General features: G+C 43.6%; 1 protein-coding gene and 1 long non-coding RNA gene across 4 annotated transcripts in view; both read right to left on the reverse strand.

Annotated features, from left to right (window-relative positions):
• The window catches only part of pacsin1a (protein kinase C and casein kinase substrate in neurons 1a), a 257,166-nt gene that overhangs the window by 38,512 nt on the left and 200,759 nt on the right, over positions 1–17,895 (reverse strand). The window lies entirely within an intron of this gene.
• LOC309480057 lies at positions 3,423–4,692 on the reverse strand. 3 transcript variants are annotated; one of them, XR_014199520.1, is made up of 4 exons: positions 4,538–4,692; positions 4,252–4,335; positions 3,856–3,945; positions 3,423–3,664 (listed from the first exon to the last, which is right to left on the reverse strand). It is a non-coding gene; the product is annotated as an uncharacterized lncRNA (long non-coding RNA). The 3 variants fall into 3 exon arrangements; XR_014199521.1 differs by having other exon boundaries at positions 3,856–4,335; XR_014199522.1 differs by lacking the exon at positions 4,538–4,692 and having other exon boundaries at positions 3,856–4,481.

The following is a 17,895-nucleotide window of genomic DNA, read 5'->3' on the forward strand; positions in this document are numbered from 1 at the left end:
CCAAATACAATCAACTAGTCAGCTGTCCGACTCGTGGAGAAAATATACTGGATCATTTTTATTCTGTCCACAAAGCAGCATATCGTTCACTTCCCCGTGCCCCCCTCGGGAACTCTGTTCACTGTTTAATTCAGATGGTCCCCACTTACAAACAAAAACTAAGACTAGCCAAAGCAGTTCAGCATACATCTAAAAGATGGACGACAGAGGCAATTGGGATGTTACAAGACTGTTTAAACACCACTGATTGGGAATCCATGCGTGCCTCTTGTGACTCCATGGACTCATATACAGACACTGTGTGTTCATACATTTCCTTTTGTGAGCAAAACTGTATTCCCACCAAAACTGTGGTGAAATATAATAACAACAAACCCTGGTTCACAAAATCCCTCAGGCTGCTTAGGAAGACCAAAGAGCAGGCCTACAGGGAAGGAAGTGGAGATGAATACAGGCTTGCCAGACAAAAGTTAAATAAAGCCATTAGGAAAGCAAAAGCTGCCTACAAGGTGAGGATGGAGGAACAATTTGGCACTAATGACTCCTCTTCGGCCTGGAGATCACTGAAGAACTTGACAGGCTATAAAAAAATAAAATACAACAAGTCACTCCATCTGCTAAACTGGCTAATTTTATACCAGATTTGAGAGATCTCCCGGCCCTCCCCCTTCCCCTTGCCCTTCCAGGTGGGATCTGACTCATAATCATGAAGTCCCACTCAGGGAGGAGGAGAACACTGCCCCTCAAGATCAAGCCCCCTTTGATATTGAGGAGAAGGATGTGTACTGGCTATTTAGCCGGCAGAATGTAAGGAAAGCAGGTGGCCCCGATGGGATTTCGCCTGCCACCCTGAAGCACTGCGCTAGTCAGCTCGCTCCAGTTTTTACAGTCATTTTTAATCAGTCAATTGTCTTATGTAAGGTTCCGGGTTGTTTTAAGTCATCAACCATTATTCCAGTACCAAAGAAAAACAGTGCCGTGGGCCTGAATGACTACAGACCGGTGGCCCTTACATCAGTGGTCATGAAATGTCTTGAGCGGTTGGTTCTGTTCCATCTCAAACCCATCACAGCTCCCCATCTTGACCCACTGCAGTTTGCTTACAGGGCAAACCGCTCAGTGGATGATGCAGTTAACTTAGGCCTGCATTATGCTCTGGACCATCTCGACTCTCCTGGCTCCTATGTAAGGATGCTGTTTGTAGATTTTAGTGCCGCCTTTAATACCATTCTACCCAAGCGGCTGCGGAAGAAGCTGTCACTGATGGGGTTGGAACCCTCTATCCGCGGCTGGATTATGGATTTTCTCAGCAACAGACAACATCATGTGCAGCTTGGCCAGCACATGTCTGATCCTCAGTCCACCAACATTGGAGCACCTCAGGGGTGCGTGCTGTCACCATTTCTCTACTCACTGTATACCAATGATTGCACTTCCAACAACCGTTCCATCAAGCTGATTACATTTGCAGACGATACCACCTTGGTCGGCCTTATTAAGGGCAACGACGAGTCTGCTTATAGGCAGGAAGTGTCTCATCTGGTTGCGTAGTGTGATAAGAACAATCTTGAGCTTAACCAACAAACGACAGTGGAAATGGTGATAGACTTTTGCAGAGCCCCCGCCTCTCTCCCACCCCTAACCATCAAGAGCTCTGTTGTCAATATGAGCAGGCTCATAACTGAGCTCTGGGACTGAAGTGGGCTTGTGGGCTGGACCGAGCTCGTAACTGAGCTCTGCGCCAGGGGGGGGGCTTGTGACTGAGCTCTGGGACTGAAGTGGGCTTGTGGGCTGGACCGGGCTCGTGACTGAGCTCTGGGGCTGTAGTTGTCTCGTGACTGAGCTTGTGGCCTGGAGCAGACTCCTGACTGACCTCTGGGGCTGGAGCGGGCTCGTGGGCTGGACCGGGCAGGTGTCTGAGCTCTGGGGCGGGAGCAGGCTCCTGGCTGAGCTCTGGGGCGGGAGTGAGCTTGTGACTATGTGTCAAAAACTTAAACCTTCCTGTTTCTGGAGATCTGCCTACCTTCTGGGTTCAGATCCAGCCCTGATCAAACACACCTGTTTGTAATCAAGTTCTCCTGAAGTTCTTAAAGAGTTAGGCTGTGTTCCAGTCCACTTTTAGACACGCACTTGGAAACTTCCCTAAGCACTTCCCCTCGGGGGAATCCCTGCCGCCATTTAAAAGTGCGTTCCACTTCGTGAAGTGGACAAGGGAAGTTTATATGGACAGACCCTCGCTCCCTCGATTTTGACAGAGGGAGCAAGTCTACTTCATATGTCCCACAATACAGTACGATTTTGACGTCACCACTGATCTCGTCTAATCACCAACAAACAACTCTATGATATATCAATTATATATATTTTTTTATTTAAAACAACCCAAACACACCTATAAATATTTGGATGCTGCATTAAACAAATTCTTAAAAAAATTAAATAAATAAAAACTCCATAGCTGATCCCAAGTGATCAAGGGCTTAGGACGTTCCAATTCAGCCCATTGTAGTTTCCGCCACTATTGGGCACTCATGCAACGCAAGCAATGACATACATCCGAGTGAACGAGACGGGGGGAAGTTAGCAAGTGAAAGGCATGACAATTTTGGACTGGAACGCAGCCTTAGTTCACCCCAAAACTCATGTAATTTCAAACCTGGTAGACTTTCAAACTAGGATTACTTTAATGATGTCTTTACTACCTTTCTGGGCCTTGAAAGTGCTAGTTGTGTTGGCTCTCAATGGAGGGACAGAAAGCTTTCAGATTTCATTAAAAAGATCTTCATTTGTGTTCAGAAGATGAAAGTCTTGAAGGTTTGGAACGACACGAGAGTGAATAATTAATGACAGAAGTTACATTTTTGGGTGAACTGACCCTTTAACCCTCTAGGGTCTGAGCGGTTTTCTGGGCCCTGGAGGTGTTCTGACATGCTCTGACATTTGTTTTGTTTTTCAGTTATTTATAAACATGTTAATGGCAAAAGTGTAAATTCACTCTATATAACACAAACAGGGCTAGCATAATATCTGATCAACATGCTTGTAAATCTTTGTATTTTTAAGAGAATAATGTTTATGCGTGGTTATAAAAAAAAAATTTAAAAAAAGAAAGTTGCTGAAATAAGAACACAAAACACATTCTAAATATGTGCCCACAAGACTCTTGACTAATGTATGTTGTCGTTTCTAGTTCTGGCTTCAAAATGATGTGAAATTCATCCTGCCTGATCGTTCTCTTAAAACAATACATTGATTTAAACATTGTAAAACAGTTTTTTTTGTCAGAAGAGGTTTATGCGTGGGAGGGGTAATCGCTCATCAATATTAATGAGATTCAAACCAGGGTGTGACATAGACACTCCCCCAATGACTAATGGGCCATCAAGAGAGGCAGCCTGAACAAAGTAGAGGAGATTCAAAGGTTTTGTTTTTCACTGTTTTATTGTAATTCCTCTATGAGGAGGAACTAAATGTTTTAAATTTGCAATGTTTTAAACTCAGCTGTGGTCCAGGTTCCCGTGCAGGCAGGAATCTCAGAGTCTGTGGAACCATATCAATGTCAGTCTCTGTTTTCCATGACAGAGTAGACTGCTTGTTGCTTGTCTGAATGTTTGTCTTGGCCCTCTTTGCAACAGGTGTCTGATGATCACCATCACCTTTATAGCTGTAAAATAAACAAACAACTGTGAGCATGTTTATTACACAAAATATAACAACTGCATTTCAATCATTATAAGTAACATTGGCCAGATGCAAAGCCATACAGACACATAATGTTTGTATGGACTATGTAAAACCAGAATATGTAAACAGAATTATACTAATATCTGAAAGAAAGGGAATAAGTGTACTTACTTTTCAGTTGTTCTCAAAACTGAACGACACCTGTCGCGTGACCTCCCAGTGCGAGTTGCAGGTGAGGTTGAGAGTGATGCTACCACATTCCTATAAAAATAATAATATTAATATTAATAAAGGTTGAACAAAGTACTATGCCAGCACATGCATAACTGATGGACAGTCAGCATTTTGGTAAAACAACAAAAATAAGCTCTTTTATACTAACATTACCAATCACTAATTGTAATATTGTGCATACATAACACCACAATTTTTGCAATTGTGTCTGGTAATTGTGTTTTGCAATTGTGTCTGGCAATCCACACAGGCACATGTACATTTGTAGCATCTCTAAGTATATAAACAAAATTGGTCTAACATCTGTAAAATAGTGGGTAAATATGTACTTACTCCTTCTGATTTCTGTCTGTGTTGCTGCGTGCCCTCTTAGTGCGAGTTGCAGTGAGAGGTGAGAGTGAGCAACCTACATCATTCCTTTCAAAAAAAGTTGAAAACTATTATTATCATATAGAGTACTATTCCAGCACATGCACAACTGATGGGCATTAGCATGCTGATAAGATAGCACAAAGAAAAAATATGTAACATTATCAACCAACCTCCAAAAATAAATAAACTCATACAGGTAATAAGTATATAAACAAAATTGCACAAACATTGGTAAATATGTACTTACTCTTTCTGACGTTCAACTGTGTTGCTGCGCGCCCTCCGAGTTGCAGATGAAGGAGATGCAGCATTCCTGTTTTAAAAAAAGTTGAAAACTATTATAACATAAATATTTCAAAGTATAGTAGCCTATCATTAGTCTATATGAATAACTGATGCAAATAATTGTAGACATGTGCTGTAGGCATAATATTGCGTGTAATGGGCCATTACCGGAGATAGCACAACGCAAACATTAACACATTTGCAATTCATCAGCTGGGCATATTTACACATTTCAGCACATACACACATTTGCAATAGATATTTGCAAGCACTCTTCGTTGATGATAATGAGGCAGCATAAACACTAGTCAAAATATAATCTAAACATACATAATATTTTCTAAATTAATTTCAAAATTCTAACTTTCATACAGGCCTATAATCTAAACGTTGTACATATATACAGCATGTCTAGGCTATGCTGTATAAAGTCTTCTGAAGGCACGCGCCGAAACGCGTTTGTGCAAATAAGTTTATTTATGCATGAAGCCTCTCTCCTACTTTATACAGCATAGCCTAGACCATTTAAATATAAATTACTCTGAATGGAAAGTATGGAAATGGTCCAACCAGTAAAATCTGTAGCCTACGTTTATTTAAAATAGCTTGTCGACTAATTTCTCTGTACTGTAGGCTAATTGGCCTACGTGTTGTAGCCTAGTCATTAAATAAAACAATTTAGTTCATATTTAGGTTTAAATAAAATCTTTTTTTTTAAATTTTTTTTTTTATGTCGATTATATGAAAAGTGAAAAGCATGAGTAAGATCATGCGCAATCGTGAGACAAATGGAGTGGGCAGACAAGATTTTGACCATTTCATTAAGTTTATTTTTTGTATAAAGCCTTTCTTTAAAGTGAATTTCGTTTTGTATTAATTGTATCTTAATTTGAATAGTTGTTTCATCAACCAATTGCCTGTATTTAATACATAAGAATTAAAAATAGCAGGAACTGGAGGCCTCATAAATGAACCCAAACTCATAAGCTTTGCCTAAAATACCAGAGAAATATATAGAAAGCTCGAAATGTGTTATTTTAAACAAAACTATTAAAAACGAAAGAAAACAGACTGCATGAAGCCTCTCTCCTACTTTATAAAGCATAGCCTAGACCATTTAAATATAATTACTCTGAATGACAAGTATGGAAATGGTCCAACCAGTAAAATATGTAGCCTACGTTTATACAAAATAGTTTGTCAACTAATGCAAGTAAATTTAAAAAGACTTACTCATCCGAAATATTATCCACGCCTGGATCAAGTCGCTCTTCAAAAATACAAACATTCGTTGTCAGAGTCCTGTTCTTCTTCTGAGGAAAAAGTGAACTCTTCATCGCTATCCAGGACTAGCTGAAGGGCTGTGTGTCATCTTCCAACGGCGCAGGAAAGTGAATGAATGAAACTTGCTGGTTTTAAAGCATTTCAGGGGGCTTTTTACCTTATTTTGCATAGATCACCTCAGTACATTATCTTATGAATAGCGCGCTCTGCGAGTGGGTGTGAACTCATTTCAGGGGGCGTTTACCTTATTTTGCATAGATCACCTCAGCACATTATCTTATGAATAGCGCGCTCTGCGAGAGGGCGTGAACTAATTACAGCTAATTAGATGAGACGGGAGAAACTGTACTTCTCTTTAGCTTCATACAGATTACATTGCAGGAGAATATTTGTTTTGAATGTGAACTGTTTTATTTAAAAGTAGAAATTTAAAGCTTTCTTTAGACGCATGTTTCATGGTTGTGTGATAAGTATTCGCTGAGTTGCAGTTCATTTTCCAGAGTGAGCTGAAAGCGCACCCTGTTCATTTTATTTATTTAAAAATAAAAACAAGGTTTTGATGTTAATGTGAGTGTACACAAAAAAAAAGAAGACCCTCTATAGTTTATAATCATGTATTTATTTTATTTATATGACCATAAATGCATAAATGCAAATCTGCAGTGTGGCCTTTCTGGAGTTATTTATGTTATTTCTTAGTTTTATTGATCAAAAATGTTTTTATACATTTTCTTCTATATCTTTGTGCAATTTTCTGTACATCGCAGCTTTGAAACGTTAAAGCCCCGCCCCCAGCCCCACCCCCATAAACATGATTCGACTATTAGTCGACTATAGGCAAGACATGACGATTCTGATTCGACTATGAAAATCCATAGTCGGGGACAGCCCTATCGACAAAACAAACGGGAACTCTTCAGAGGCAAACAGTGAACATTTCAACAGGGCATCTCCTCTCCTATTAGCACAAACAGAGGGGTTAAATTCTAATCCCAGATGATAATTCTCCGACCTCCAGATGGATAGAACAGATCAATGTCACTGAGCTCTCATTATTGACAGTAGACCAGCATGACATATGGAGTGCACGGTAAAGAGAAATGTATCTTCCACACACACACGGCAATTCCACTTCAAGCATATAATGTGGGAGAAAACGTCAATTTTGGGCACTGCAAACTCACTTCACGAAGTGCAATTTAAAGCCAGCACTCACCCTTGGGTCTCTGTCCGAGGGGGACTATCTGTCTGTCCGAGATAAGAGATTATCGATCTCTTATCTCTTCCTCCATTATAAATGGTGATGTGAACTCTGACTGTGTTTGTGAAGAACAACATCTCAAAACCTCTCTCAAAGGTTTTGAGATGTTGTTCTTCACAAACACAGTCAGAGTTCACATCACCATTTATAATGGAGGAAGAGATAAGAGATCGATAATGAATCAGTACAATCCACTCAGTGATATTTATGATCGTGATCCAAACACTCCAAACCACATCCAATTCAGTGTCGAATGCATGCAATTACGAGACTCAGCTCTCGGTTACTTAGCTCCTCTCCAATGCCAACGGGGTATTTCACTCTCCCTCTGTTGCCCTTGAGTCCCTCATCAAGTCAACACTCTCCTCTTCATTCGACAGGACTCCAATAACTGCAACCACCCAATAAAACGACTTATCACGGGGGAGAACCACACCAACAGCCTCTTTCTCTTAATTTTTATATTCTCTCAAATGCTGACGGGGCCTCACCCAAACTCTCAGAGTAAATTCCCCACACCTGTTGTCAATCTGTCATTTGGGGTTGTAATGGCAACAGACGCACACACGCACATAGACATGTATAGAAAGGCTAGATGGCTCAAGGCGGAGTCAGCTGTGTCGTCACTTGGCGGCCATCTTAGGTCAGGAGACTGCGCTGCTGCTCCCTGCTGCTGTGGACGGAAGGTGAGTGACATACGCCAACTAAAATGCTCGTAACTTGCTGAATTCTTGACGGATTTACAAACGGTTTGGTTTATTACAAACCTTATTAACGTGGCTATGATTTGTGCTGATGCCGTTTGTGGCTATAATTTTTCACAAGTATGCAGTTAAATAGCCGCATCCCTGACGTTTATGACACACCAAGCCGTTTGAAAATCGGTTGAAAATTGAGCAAAATATAGTTATTTCAGCACTACATGCACAATAGACTTTAATGTTATAACTGGACGAGCGGTCCTGTCCTAAGATGGCCGCCGTGTGACGTCGTCGGGTCCCATTGGCTCTCAGCGCCGGTAAGCTATCTAGCCTTTCTATACATGTCTATGCACACGCAGGCCTGGGGACGGTGTTACACTCAAAGTGTCCCAACGGGAACACTGCTTCAGCAGGAATAAGTTCCATATGCTACTTGTCACACCGTGACACTATCTCACACGCATCCTCACATACGGTCACCGTGATTTTGCCAAGTAAGATGTGTTCCTGGATCAACAAATTTTGTTGATCCTGGATCAACATTTAATCAACCAATCACAAGCCTCTGATGTCATCAGTGTGTGCCGACCAAATCCAATCGGTCCATTTTGAACGTTCCCTCCTCTCTTCCCTCGGCTGACTGACAAAAGGTAAGTTATTTTGTCTGTCCTCTTTCTTTGACCCTCTCTGCAACTAAAAATCTGACTTTGTAAATGTATTTATTCACTAAAAAATCCTGAAATAGAACACTTAAATGGCATAATGTGATGCAACTCTGAACATAACAGCCATGTGCCGTTTAGCTAATAGCTAAGCTTACTTTAACCCCTAAAAATCGAATTTCTCTCATACCTTTACACACAAATACACATTTAATATTTAATAAAATGTTATAATAATGTTTAAAAATGTCAATAAATTCCAGGTCTTTAAAACAGATTACTATGATTTTAGTCCGAATAAAGTGTGCAAAAAGTATATGACATTTAAAAAAACAGTACAATAATTGCTTTTTGAATCTGATTGTAATCAATATTTTGATATCGTCATCATTTCAATATGGGGTAGATTCGCTAATGTTGATCCAGGACCATCATGACCATTTCAATATGGGGTAGATTCGCAAATGTTGATCCAGGACCATCATGACCATTTCAATATGGGGTAGATTCACTAATGTTGATCCAGGACCATCATGACCATTTCTATATGGGGTAGATTCACTAATGTTGATCCAGGACCATCATGACCATTTCAATACGGGGTAGATTCGCTAATGTTGATCCAGGACCATCATGACCATTTCAATATGGGGTAGATTTGCTAATGTTGATCCAGGACCATCATGACCATTTCAATACGGGGTAGATTCGCTAATTTTGATCCAGGACCATCATGACCATTTCAATATGGGGTAGATTCGCTAATGTTGATCCAGGACCATCATGATCAGTTTAATATGGGGTGGATTCGCTAATGTTGATCCAGGACCATCATGATCAGTTTAATACTGGGTAGATTCGCTAATGTTGATCCAGGACCATCATGACCATTTCAATATGGGGTAGATTCGCTAATGTTGATTCAGGACCATCATCACCATTTCAATATGGGGTAGATTTGCTAATGTTGATCCAGGACCATCATGACCATTTCAATATGGGGTAGATTCGCTAATGTTGATCCAGGACCACCATGACCATTTCAGTATGGGGTAGATTCGCTAATGTTGATCCCCCTTACGAAAAAAAAGTATACTTCAAGTTCATTTTATGAAGTATACTTGAGTAATGTTCAAGTATATTTTTAAGTATACTTTATGTAGTAAGTATACTAATGTCAATATGTACTAGTAGTAAACTTGTAAGTGTACTATTTTAATACCGCTTGGGACTAAATTGGCCCACTTGAAGTATATAAAAGTATATGTTTAAGTGTACTATAAGTGTAACAGTAGTACACTTTAAGTGCACAACTAGTTCATAATTATGTTTTTCATTTGTACTGCAAGTGAACGCCTCGGTTACGACTGTAACCTCGGTTCCCTGAAGAGGGAACGAGCGTTGCGTCGAGAAATGACGCTGTGGGAACGCTTTGCGTGATGACGTCTTGAAGCACATGTAAAATCAGTCCAATGGTGTGGCGGAACGTCAGAGGCGGGTGACGTCACGTACCAGGAAACTATAAAAGCCGGCCCAAAACAGAAAACGAAAGCTTCGTAAAAGTCTGAAGTCGAGCTGACAGGCATGAAGGAGATATGGCAGGGCGACGCAACGCTCGTTCCCTCTTCAGGGAACCGAGGTTACAGTCGTAACCGAGGCGTTCCCTTTCAAGGGAACTCCCGTTGCGTCGAGAAATGACGCTGTGGGAACGTCTATACCAACGCCTCCATAGCTACAAATGTCTGTCCTGTGGGAAATCCGTAGAGCAGCACTAGGAAGACAAAACATGAGACCCTGGAGCAGAGTCTAGATCCAGAGAGTAAAACCTGACGAAAGTGTGCGGTGAGGACCAGCCTGCCGCATCACAGACGTCCTGTAATGAAACTCCTGAAATAAGGGCCTTAGAGGCCGCCATACTCCTCGTCGAGTGCGACCGGACAGCCAAAGGAGAAGGCTGCCCAGCCGCCTCATAAGCAAGTGAGATAGCCTCGACCACCCACTTGCTCATCCTTTGCTTAGACACCGGGCCCCCTTTGTTAGGGGACCCAAAGCACACAAATAATTGATCACTTTTACGCCACAAGGCAGCTCTGTGGACGTAAGCGTCTAACGCCCGCACAGGGCAAAGCAAATGATTAGCCTCCTGGTCAGCATTTTGAAAGGGAGGAGGACAGAAGGCCTGCAGAACAACAGGTCTGACCACATTAGTGGGGACCTTGGGGATATAACCCGGTCTCGGATGAAGGAACGCTTTAACCATACCCGGAGCAAACTCTAAGCATGACGGAGCCACCGACAATGCTTGAAGATCCCCTATTCTCTTGAGAGAAGAAATAGCCAGAAGGAAAAGAGCTTTCAGAGTAAGAAACTTCTCAGGAACCTCCTCAATGGGCTCAAAGGGGGCCTGGGATAAGCCTTGTAGCACAAAGGACAAATCCCAAGGTGGCACCCTAGAGCGAACTGCAGGCCTCAGCCTCCAAGTGCCACGAAGGAAACGAGATACCAAGGGGTCTTTCCCCACAGACATTCCACCCAAAGGAATGTGGTAAGCACCTATGGCCGCCACATAGACCTTTAAAGTGGACGGGGTCAGACCTGCAGTGAACCGTTCCTGCAGGAACTCCAGCACTGTACCAATTGGGCAGTGGACTGGGTCCAACTGACGGTCACTACACCAAGAAGTGAATACTCTCCACTTCAGGGCATAAAGTTTCCTCGTGGAGGGAGCTCTGGACTGTAGAATGGTCTCAACAACCTCGGTTGAGAGACCTGACTCTATGAGCTGGGCCCCCTCAGAGGCCAAGCCCACAGGTTCCACAGTTCTGGCCGAGGGTGAAATATCGAGCCCTCTGCCTGGGACAGAAGGTCCCTCCTGACGGGTAACTCCAGAGGATGCCCGTCGAGGAGGGACACAAGATCGGGAAACCATACTCTGCCCGGCCAGCGCGGGGCTATAAGAAGTAGATGGACCCGGTCCCTGCGAACTCTTTCCAGAACTCCCGGGAGCAGAGCAACTGGGGGAAAGGCGTACAGACGTAGCCTCGGCCACGTCTGTACCATAGCATCCAGTCCCAGAGGAGCTGGATGCGTGAGGGAGAACCAAAGTGGACAGTGAGACGTCTCTCGAGACGCAAACAGATCCACTTGTGCTTGGCCAAACTCCCTCCATATCAGCTCCACCACCTCGGGGTGGAGCCTCCATTCCCCGGGCCTCGGCCCCTGCCTCGACAGAGTGTCTGCTCCTATATTCTGTACCCCGGGGATGTAGGCTGCCCTGAGAGACAGCAACTTCCCCTGGGACCACAAGAGGATATGGCGTGCCAAGTTGGATAACGGGCGCGAACGCAAACCCCCTTGGTGGTTGATATAGGCGACTACCGATGTGTTGTCCGTATGTACTAACACATGGTGCCCCCTGAGATCTGTGATAAAGCTCCTCAGAGCCCGGAAGACAGCTAACATCTCTAGGCGATTGATATGCCAGGAATGATGATGGTCTTCCCACAGACCTTGAGACGAGCGACCCTCCAGGATCGCTCCCCAGCCCGTGAGGGAAGCATCCGTCGTTAGCAGTTTGCGACGACAAGGAGCTCCCAACACTGGGCCCTGGGACAGGAACCAAGGCTTCTTCCACATAACCAAGGCACATAGGCATCGCCGCGTGACCTTGATTGTGCGAAATGGGTTGCCCCTCGGGGAAAACCCCCTGGTCCTGAGCCACCACTGCAGGGGCCTCATGTGTAGCAGTCCAAAAGGTATCACGTTGGAAGCTGCTGCCATGAGACCCAACAGTCTCTGGAACTGTTTGACAGTGAGTAGCTGGCCTAGCTTTACACTTTTCACAGCTGCAAGGATGGAATCTATCCGTGGCGGTGACAGGCGCGCCTGCATCGACACAGAATCCCAAACCACGCCTAAAAAAGTGGTCCTCTGAAGTGGAGAAAGCACACTCTTCTTGGCGTTCAGCCGTAACCCCAGCTCTTTCATGTGGGCGAGAACAACATCTCGATGTTGAACCGCCAACTGATGCGACTGAGCTAAAATCAACCAATCATCGATGTAGTTCATGATGCGAATACCCTGGAGGCGCAGAGGCGCCAGAGCTGCATCCACGCATTTGGTGAAAGTGCGGGGTGATAAAGCCAGGCCGAATGGAAGAACTCGATATTGGTATGCTTTGCCCCCGAAAGCAAACCTCAGGAACTTCCAATGACACGGACGGATGGATATATGGAAATATGCGTCCTTGAGGTCTATCGTGACAAACCAGTCCTCGGACCTGATCTGTGGCACGATCTGCCTCAATGTTAACATTTTGAACTTGAGCTGCATGACTGACTCGTTCAGAACTCGAAGATCTAAAATGGGACGCAATCCCCCGTCCTTTTTTGGAACTATGAAGTACCGGCTGTAAAACCCGGTTTCCCTGCTGGAGGGAGGTACATATTCTATGGCCCCTTTCTCTAACAGAGTGTTTACTTCCTGTTCCATAACCAGAACCTGCTCGGGGCCCACCACTGTGGGCAGGACCCCCATAAACCGAGGTGGCCGTTTCTTGAATTGTATCTGATACCCTTTTTCCACGGTCTGCAGGACCCAACGAGAAACATTTGACAGTAGCTTCCACGCTGTCAAAGATTCTACTAGAGGTACCAGCCTCTCGAGACTGGTTTCTGGATTTTGTTGCTGTTGAGTAGTCTGTTCGACGCCCTTTAACGGCGAACCGGCAGGGAACGACCGAACAGACTGCTCTAGCACCCTCCTCAGAGGGGGCGGGCATCCCGAGGCCACTACGTTTCCGGGTGGACCTTGAGATATGTGCTCGCCGGAGACCGCTGCGCCCTGTAACACCAGAGGTGGCAGGGTTGGCAGAACGGTCCCCTGAGGGTACCGAAGAGAGACGGGCACCGTAAAAAGAGGTGTTAACCGCTCTGCTTCGGGGGGAACTACCCTCATTTGTCCTGGGTCCTCGGACGTCAGGACTTCTTCCCAGCAGCCTTCTTAGCAGTAATAACGGTCCTCAGATCCGTTCTACCCCTCAAAGACTGCTGGGTTTGAGCGCGCCCTCCGTGTCCCCGAGGTTTTTGTGGGGGAGCACGGGAGGAAACGCTCTGCTTCTGAGTGGCACGGTGCTCAGCGCTCTTTTTAGAGGAGTGAGGCTGCTCCCGCCCAGCAGCCTCATAGAAAGAACGGCGGGGGAGGAGTTTTTGCAATGCAGCTGCCTGTTTAGCAGCTTCCTGAGATTTAGCTACCGCACTGTTTACTGCATCGCCAAATAAACCCACAGTGGAAACCGGAGCATCTAAGAGAACGTGCTTTTCTTTCTCTTTTATATCACTCAGGTTGAGCCACAGATGCCTCTCAGTGGCCACCAGGGCTGCCATAGACCGCCCGATTGATTTAGCGGTCTCCTTGGTGGCCCTGAGAGACAAATCTGTGGCTCTGCGTAATTCAGCCACTGTATCGGGACCAATTCCCCCGCCCTCCTCTAAATCCCCCAATAATTCTGCCTGATAGGCTTGCATAATGGACATCGTATGCAGACACGCTGCTGCTTGACCAGCGGCTGCATAAGATTTATGAACCAGAGATGAAGTATATTTTACTGGCTTAGAGGGAAGTGAAGGAGCTTTCAGGGAAGATGCCATTGCTGGAGAGAGATAGCTCGCAAGCGTCTCCTCCACCTTCGGCATCTCCCCATAACCATAATCTTTATATTTCTGAATAGATGAATAGTAAGATGTTTGTGGTGCATACACTCTGTATGAAACCGGTTTTCCCCACGATCTCGACACCTCGGTGTGGAGATCGGGGAAAAACGGAAGGCTTCTTCGCTGAGGCTGAGCTTACTTTTTGAACGAACGTCCTGCCTATCCTCTGGCCACTCAATAGATAGTCTGTCAACTGCTCTAGTAATAACATCGAGCAGTTCCTCAAACGCATGAGACTGAGGTGGCGAATCCTCAGACTCAGCTTCAATACTCACAACATCCAACTCCTCAGAGCTGGATAGTTGCAGTATTGGTGCCTCTATCGGGGGGGAAGAAACCGCAATGCGTGCTTCCACACCCTGATGAGAGGCACTGGATCTGTCAGATTGATGCTGAGATAAGGCAGAGCCCGTCTCAACATCCACTGACAGATCCATTTGCGAACCCCAGGTCTGAGATCGCCGCCGAGCCTCAGCCGCGGCGGGACCCGAGCCCTGGGGAACGTGGTCGGGATTGAACCGAGCCAACCGGGATCGGAGCGTACGCAATGGAAGCGCACAGCAATGCTCACAGTCACCACCCTCGAGTGCTGACTGGGCATGCTCCTCTCCCAAACAAACAACACAAAGAGTGTGTGTGTCACCTCCCGTTAAATAACGCGGGCAGGGATGGACACACACTCGATACTGCTGCTTGCTCGCCATAACTGAATCAATATATATATATATAAAGACAGACAACACCAAATAACAAGGACAGATTTCAACACAGAGCGCAACTGAAGACTCAGAAAGCTTTCGTTTTCTGTTTTGGGCCGGCTTTTATAGTTTCCTGGTACGTGACGTCACCCGCCTCTGACGTTCCGCCACACCATTGGACTGATTTTACATGTGCTTCAAGACGTCATCACGCAAAGCGTTCCCACAGCGTCATTTCTCGACGCAACGGGAGTTCCCTTGAAAGGGAACTTATGAGTATACTAGTAGTTTACTATTTTAATACTTGTAGCAACTTTGAAGTATACTCTCAGTAAACTACTAGTTTAGTAGTTTTATTCTACAAGTTTTCTTTAAGTGAACTTAACATTATACTTATAGTTTACTATTTATATAAAATTTTTGCCATTGCAGTAGGCCTATACTACTATGTTCAAATGTAATTTTTTTATACTTGAAAAATACCTTTAACTTTAATTAAAAAAAACATTTTATTAGCTTCATGCATCCTTTTTTATCAACACTTGAATGTCAGTAAGTTTCATAAAGGCAACATTTTAAACAAAATAGTTGAGAAAATCACATTCTTGTCAAAGACTACGCCTTGATCAGATCCAGAACGATGATCAAAACACAGGTGGAGTAGATCGAGTCCAACACCCCCAAAGCTTCACAGTCGTTTTCTCTTCATGGGTTAGGCCTACACTTCATTTCATTTGGAAACATTAAGCAGTTTTGATTTACAAGCTGTTTAATGTTTGATATTACATTATTTTACATTTGAGTGAGCAATCGTCTATCACTTGTTTCAGCTTCTTCTTCTCCTGTGTTTTGATCCAGAGATTCTGTACTAAAAGATGAGTCATAGCACCCCCTACCGTATACCAGTGAAAAACATGGATAGCTGGAAAATTCAGTCAATGGCGGGGAAAAGTTAAATTAAAGTAAATATGTACACTACCAGTGGACTAGCCTACACAAAAATTCAGATACGCAGAATTAGAAACATCTGTTTTATATCAATATTTTAATCAATATTTTCAAACAAAGTTTCATAAGACTGTATATGAAAAACGATGTAAAAAAAAGTATATTTAATAGGCTACTCGATCAAAAGAGTTAACACAACTACAAGCCAAGTATACTTTGAATAATTCAAATTTTAAGTATATCTCGATCAAAAGATTGAGTACAAGTATAGGCCAAATATACTTAGACTTTTCTGTCAGTATAAGTCAAGTATACTTAAGTGCAATTTGAAGTATATTTCTGAGAAGTACATAAAGTATATTTCTGAGAAGTATATAAAAAGTAGACTGAAAGTATACTTTCTTATTTTTAGTTTAAAAGAAGTATACTAATAGAACACTTGAATAAACTTCTTTTTCGTAAGGGCCAGGACCATCATGACCATTTCAATATGGGGTAGATTCACTAATGTTGATCCAGGACCATCATGACCATTTCAATATGGGGTAGATTCGCTAATGTTGATCCAGGACCATCATGACAATTTGGGAAAGTCAGATCGATAATTTTGGGAAAAATGGCGGCATATGTGTTGGGTGGTTTGTCAGGCTCCACTCCAATACTTTCTAACTCATTTTATCAAATAGTTGCTGGGTTAAGAACAAAACAAAGAAACCAGTTAAATAATAATTATAGAGACGAAGGAAATGTCTGCGTATTTTTGCTTTGCTGTTGGCTTCTGTTGTTGCCACTTGGACAACACCTAAGCGCAAACAAACATATGTCCCAGGCTGACAACCATCAGTCAGTAAATATGAATGGATTACCGAGATTAAACTTCTTCGGACATGGATACCTTGTCATCTATTCGATCACCAAACAATCTGATCACCCCCGTCGTGGCACGCCGAGCAAACAAAACAACATTGCCATCTGCTCGAATACCAAACAAACTGAACTCACCCATCGCGGCACGCTGAGAAAGCGGGATTACCAGAAAGGATGCAATTGGCGTGATTTCGGTGTTCTCTTGACTTTGATTTTGCTGTCTGGGGATGTACAATTGAATCCAGGCCCATTTGCTGTTGGCCTTTCCCCGGAGGGTGCAGCGGCTGACCTCCGGAGGGACGGACGTCTTCCCCGAGGTAACAGGAATTCCTATACGGTGACGGTATACAATCAGTAAGGAAGCAACGAGAATTCAGATTTTTTCAGACTGTAAATCACGCACGGGTAATATGGGAGCCTATGTCTAAACCTAAGGGTATTCTAGGTGGTACTATTCTATAGTGATGGGAAGTCCGGTTCTTTTCCGCGAACCGGTTCTTTCGGACAGTTCGTTTCAATGAACCGGTTCAAAAAACCGGTTCACCAGTTCTTTTACGTCATCACGTAATGACGTCAATTCTATCATCCCGGCGGGTAAATATACATTCAAATAAAGGCATTTGTAATCATAACTTCAGTTAAATAATAGTGCTCATCGTCATAATCATCTTTCTTACATTTACGTTTTGAAAATTAACCCTGTAGCAGGCCTAAGGCGATGCGCAAACGCGGATGTTTTACATGTCTTAAAGTAAATAAACTTCATCATTTTTATTTTATTTGTAATTAAATAAACTTACATTTCGCCGAATTCGGCCCCTCATTCAAGTCCTTGGTTCACCCGTGCTCATGATTCAGCACAGCGCATAGACAGTAACACAGCATCAGTTGGCCAAAAGAAAGTTCGGTTCAGAGACGGTGTTGTTATCACGCATGCGCAGTCTCTCCAGCTCGTCGGTTCTCCGTATCGAACGTGTCCGAAAGAAACAGTTCTCGGTTCTGTACTGGTGATGCGAGAGCTGCAGCAACAACCAGTTCTTGACTCGAGAACCGCCTGTGTGTGAGCTGAGAACTACTGAAACCTTACTAGGCTATAGCCTTATTCAGTCGACAAAACAAAAAACTTGATGCATATCTATGTTTAAGACGTTATGTTTTGATTAACACATTATAAACATTTACTTTGCA

Source organism: Leuciscus leuciscus, assembly GCF_965113295.1.
Source record: "Leuciscus leuciscus genome assembly, chromosome: 18".
NCBI classification, from domain to species: domain Eukaryota; kingdom Metazoa; phylum Chordata; class Actinopteri; order Cypriniformes; family Leuciscidae; genus Leuciscus; species Leuciscus leuciscus.